Genomic DNA, 6,202 nt, shown 5'->3' with positions numbered 1-6,202 from the left:
TCTATTATAAAACGTAGAATTAAGACAAACAATTGAAGAGATGCAAACAACAGTGTCTATAGATTTGTTAGTAAACGTTTCTATTATTCAAGAATGTCAGCCTGACATGGATACGAATAACGTACTAAATTATATATTATATCCCAAAGATTTATTATATGTATCTATATTATGATATATTGTAATAAAAAACATAGCAAACAATCTATCTAATTGATAGTTTATTGAGACTGAAACTAATTCAAATGAACAGATTTAAATAAATTAGGCACTTAAATAGACTTTGTTTTTAAGTAAAAACTGTGTTATCTCTTATAGATTGTTATATATTTAAAAAGAACAAGAGTTTCAAAGTAAAATCGATAAATGACACGATGATAAATGATGTAATAAAGATGATGATACAGTTCACAAAACAGTAACGACGGCAATTATAGTGGCGGAGGATAAGGCGCAGAGATGATTCAATACAAAATTTAAAAAAGCAGAATATTGTTTACGATAATTTATATCATAATTAAAATGTTACATTTAAAATAATTATACTATTAATATTAATACTCGGTTTACATCTTAACAGTAAAATTAAATTTAATATGGAATATTTTATTTTTATTCAAAAAATTAAATGTAGAGTAAAAATATTTCAAAAATCCACAAAGAAAATTTCATGATTTTGCCAACGTCTTACAAAGCGTATAACACTCGATTGAACAATTATATTGTGTGAATTTTACAAATAAAATTTATCAAAATATGTTATATTTTGAATTTAATTTGAACGCATTTTATATTCAACTGATATTAATATCTTCTGGTATCTTCAGTTATTTTATTCGCTTTCACATTACCTGAATAATATTTTCTGTGTTAAACTACATCACTCCATTATGATTACTGATGTCTATGAACTGAAGGTGATAAACGATAATAATTGCTGCGAACCATTCTGTTTGACGTGTGACAATGAAAGCTGGGAATGTTGAAAGGATATTAATATACAGGGTGATCATAATTAAAGTTGTCCTATTCAGAAGACTCTGTAGCGCCAAACAATATGCCGATGAACTGCAAAATTTGTGCACACGCTATTCAAAGAACGAGGAAAAGGATTTAGCAAATAAAAAGTTTAGTTCTAATATCGTCCGTTATGGGGTAAAAGGCGCTGCGTGCAAAGAAATGTCATATGCGTAGCCACTTGAAATGCAGCCGAGACTGAGCAGAAAAATGCTGATTAGTGAATACCATTGTTATCACCTACAGCTACAATGGTCGTCACTTTGCCGGAGCGTGCATGTTTCTTTAAATGGCAGTGGGGCCATATAAAGGATGATTTGTCGTGATAATATTGCCACATGGAAGACTCGCGGACCGCTAAGGCTTTAACGAAGGAATTAATGCTTTTCTATTGTGTTTTTGTTTGTTTGCAGCGCCATTTACGTTATAGTGAACAATTTTGGAACTAAAATTTTCTTTGCAAAATCCTTTTCCATATCGTTTGAATAGCGTGTACATAAATTTCAGTGTCAATTGATGTCAATTAGAGCTACAAAGCCTTCTGAATAGGACAAATATAATTATGATCCCCGATATTATTATTATTGTATTAGGCAGAAAACTTTATCTTGCCAATATTTATAAAATTTAAATTTGACAAGGTAAACCGAAATTGCTCAAGATGAATGATATAAATGGAGAAGTAAATTCCAAATAAGAGATGAAATGGAAAAACCTAGACTGAAATGATAGAGGATATCAGATGCTTTAAACATTAGTTGAATAAATATAAACATATTTGTTAAACTATTAGAAATCATAGTTTCTGAACGGAAAAATTCAGATAAACCATTCATTTCTATAGTCGTTCTGTTCCCTACACATCTAGAAGAATATAACGACGTGGTATAATCAATATGATCGAATAGATGAAGCGGCAAAGATACGCCATTCTAGAGACACTGTTTTGACTTCAGATCAATTCAAATAGGCCTACTGTATTTATATGGACCTGCTAAGTTATATATGTAGTCCACACTCGGCCAGAACAAGGCCAACGAAGAGAAAAAATACCCTCTTTTAAGAGAGGACAAATCGAAATTGCGATAACATTTCAATAATCAATCTCTAAATCTCATAGTAAAATATCATTCTACCATTGTGAAGAATCCGGATTCAGATCATTTGGATTTCTCACGATTACTTCGAAAAGGATCTCTATCTCTTATCTATATTGGAAGACTCTATAAGATCTACTTGCAGAAAGATACTAATGGCTAGTAACTTACGATGATAATCCAGGCCATTTATCAATGATTTAATATAAAGTTTTAAAACAATTTCGCATCTGCTCGGAACACTGTAAAACTTTTAATCATACTAAATTATTTATAAATGACATCAATCAATATGACGTCAAATAATTCATTAATATTGTTATGTAAACTCACCTATAATTGATAGTATATGCCCTTAATTTTATCCAACTAATTTTGAAATGATTTGAAGACGGTTTTAATATTAATTTATATATTTTTTTAACATAAATTCTTTCTTAAATTCATTTAAAAAATAAGGTTTGGTCGGTCGCCATTTTCGAACTCACTTCAAATCAATAAATTCGAAATTGTGGGATTAAATTCAGATATTTAGAAAATATATATATATATATATATATATATATATATATAAATCGTGAGAGTTTATTACAAATAACGATATTAAATCGACCACAGACGGATCTAATTAATTATTTGTATATAACAAACGATTTATATCCAGAGACTGGTTAAATCTAATAAATTATACGAAGGAAAACGTTTGTTTCGAAAAGAAAACGTTTGTCTACGTTTGACGATCTGATGATTAATTAAGTACTGAGTAACTCGTACTTTATCAAATTGAAGAAAATGATTAAAAAAAACAAGAAGTTAACGTTTTAAAACTTTAATAAAAATCACGTAAAGGTTCGAAACCGAAGATATTTAAATGAAAACAAAGAATTTAATTTTACAATGGGCGATACACAATACTCTAGAAGTTTTTTTTTTAATTAAATAGAAAGCTCTATGTTTAGATTCAAAATTTATTTTTATATTTCGATAAAGGACCGAGTTGTTTGAATATTCTAAATATAACAAGAGCCATTGAATAAGTAGAATGCTTTAACGTATACGAAAACTTATACTTAAATAAATTAAATACACAAAATAATCTAAGTGGCAGTTTATTAAAATAAATTTTCATATTATCTCGAGAACTGATTGAAATAGTTGCACATTACTAAGTAATACGGTGGTCTTACTAGGTAGAAGCGGTTGTACCAAACCGATTAAGAAACTAAACTATTTTTAAACTAGTCTCAAAATAGATTAAATAGAGGTTAGTTTCAAAATTAGCCCTTATGTCAACTTTTTTGAAGCTACACTCCTCACTTTTATACGTCTTTTATAGGAAGAAATATTTTAGCGTAAAAAGACTTTAATAAATTTAAACTTAACACGATTGCGATTTTGGAATCCTTTTCTGTTGTCTGGTTTCATTTCTGGAAATTGAGACGATATAAAATCTTTTCTTGATTAATTTTTCAACAATTAGAAGCACTACAACTAGTTATTTTCCTCTCTTCGATCTATAACGTCAAACTAACTCGATGTCTGTACGTAACACTCACCTTCATGATCGATCGAAAATGGCTACCGATCATTTTTCTAAAACCTTATCCTTACCAACATCTTTTGAAAGATTTATCAAGTCTAAGGCTTCTTATAAAAGATTCTAAATTGTAATTTTGACAATTAAACTAGAATCAAATTTTGATCATTATAATTAAGATTAATAAATGCGGAATTGATATACTATCTTTATCTTTTAACTCCATTTTAATAAGTTATTCCGTTTTATTTATGTTTTATGAAGAAGCTTATAGAATGTGTGTGTTATTTTAGATTACAATTATAAATGTATTACAATAATTTATCAATTTTATAACGTAACAATTTGAGGAAAAATACTTTAGAAAAATGTTCTCGTCTATTACTCACGTGAAAAATTTTAAAGCAAAAATTCGTAACTTTAAACTGTTAAAGTAATTTAAAAACGTAAAATAATTTGTTTTATGACTTATTTTACTACAATTTTATTTAAGTTGTTTAGCTATCAAATTTTAATATCCTTACAAAATGATTCATGCATGCTTTTATAAGCGTGTTAACAAACATGAAGGAATAATGCCGCTCTAAATAATCGAAAACTCGTTATCGCAAAAAAATAAAAATTTATGGTAATCAAAATAGTGAATTTTTCATATACACAAAATAAGTATTACAGGTAGAAAGTCTAAGGTATAAGTGCAAACATGTATGACCGGATATAAAGAATACAAGTAGGAAAAATCACAGACAAAAAGACATAAAAGACGAGGGTCTACAATAAAAGAAGCATTCGATTGTCGACAAAAGGAAAGAATTGAAAGGACGTGGTTATAATTGTAAGTTAATTGAATGGGACAAAAGAATACGGGATATAAGATGATGAAAGAACTCATGATGAAAGAGAGTTAATAGGTTACTATATAATAAATTAATATTTTGTAAATTTTTCACGTATACAATTCGAACAATTTTAAGATTATCTCATTGTCTTTGTTGAAATATTCTTAATATTCGTTCATTATTTTGATTTAGTAGCTTCTTTTTAGATAAACGTATCGAGTATTTGCTAATTAACACACTGGAAATAAAAGTCTATTGAAAACAAATACATTTAAAATTACAACTGTCAAGTACTGGGGAAAACTACTATTTTTCATTATTTATTCTTTACTTTTCCATTAAGGTAGAAATATCAAATTTTGTATTGATATGAAAATTACGATCATGAATTAATAATGTAAACCTTGTTATGAGTATTTAAATATTAACTTTATGAAAACAAAACAGTAACATAACAACAACAATTCTACAAAGCTAATAAATTGTAAATTTAAAAGTAATTATTAAACTTATCTACCGAAAACAGCTGAGAATATATTTTATAGTTTATTTATAAAGTATTCAAAATATAATTAAATATTATCGTATAAAAAATAATATAATTTTTATAGAAGTTGGTTATTTCTTTCTTCTCATTATCTTCAGTTTTACACACGTGCGTATTAGAAAACAATACCTGTTTTCATGTCAGTCACGTTAAAATTTATTCGTTTTATTAAACAGTTAATATTTTATTCTGATTAATTAATTATAAATAGGGTTTTAATAGTATTTCAAACACGTATATATATATATTTTAATCAAAATGTTTAAATATTTACGGATATTTCTTATACTGTGAGTGTTATTTACTATATATGTTTATACGTACCTCTATGTATCTTTATGTATGTAGTTTATATATAAAAATGTACGTGCATAGTAAGCATTTGCTCGTTTATAAAATTGATACTAACACATAAGTAGTGTACACTACATTATTCCAAATTTTGAATGAATTGAAGCATATAATATTCAGTTAACTCAAAAATAATATCATAAACCAGTCGTAGGTACTGTACAATGCTAAACTACTTTAAATTTGAAATTTTACTTTAACTTAATAATTGAAAACTGTGAAAAATAAATTTCATATTACGTATTTAAAAACTTAAATCATTTATTATGCAAAACTAGAACAAACAACAATGAAGAGAACATAGGTTAATTAATATTAATATATTTGCGTGAGTGTAACTTTTAAATTATTTATGTAACTATTTGATACAGTATTTTGTATTACATATTTAAGAAAACAAAGCCCAGTATTGTTAAAGTCTCGTTGCAGAATTCACATCAATACTTTTCTCTAACGAAGGAGTAATTTTCGTGAGGTTAGAGATACGTTCTTTGAATTTCAAACCATTAAAAACGTAAGTGAACTTGTCAACTTTAACTCATTTAAAAGTATTTAAGAAAGGTTACTTCAATTGTTATATAGAAATAATATCAATTAATATATAACATTTAAAATAAACTAAGTTTATAAAATAATAGAATGTATTATAGATAAAATATAGCAATTATATTTAATAATAAAGTAAACTAAACATCGTTTCTCAACCTGTGGTCTGCGATGATGGGACAGGTGGTCCACAGGCAGACTTAAATTAATAAAGATTAAAACTTTGTGTAATGATGGTTGAACTAAGATAATTACTTCTTATCAAAGG

The sequence above is a fragment of the Centruroides vittatus genome, unplaced genomic scaffold (assembly GCF_030686945.1).
Source record: "Centruroides vittatus isolate TY-2023 unplaced genomic scaffold, ASM3068694v2 contig_361, whole genome shotgun sequence".
Taxonomy (NCBI): Eukaryota; Metazoa; Arthropoda; class Arachnida; order Scorpiones; family Buthidae; genus Centruroides; species Centruroides vittatus.
This window is presented reverse-complemented; position numbering follows the sequence as displayed.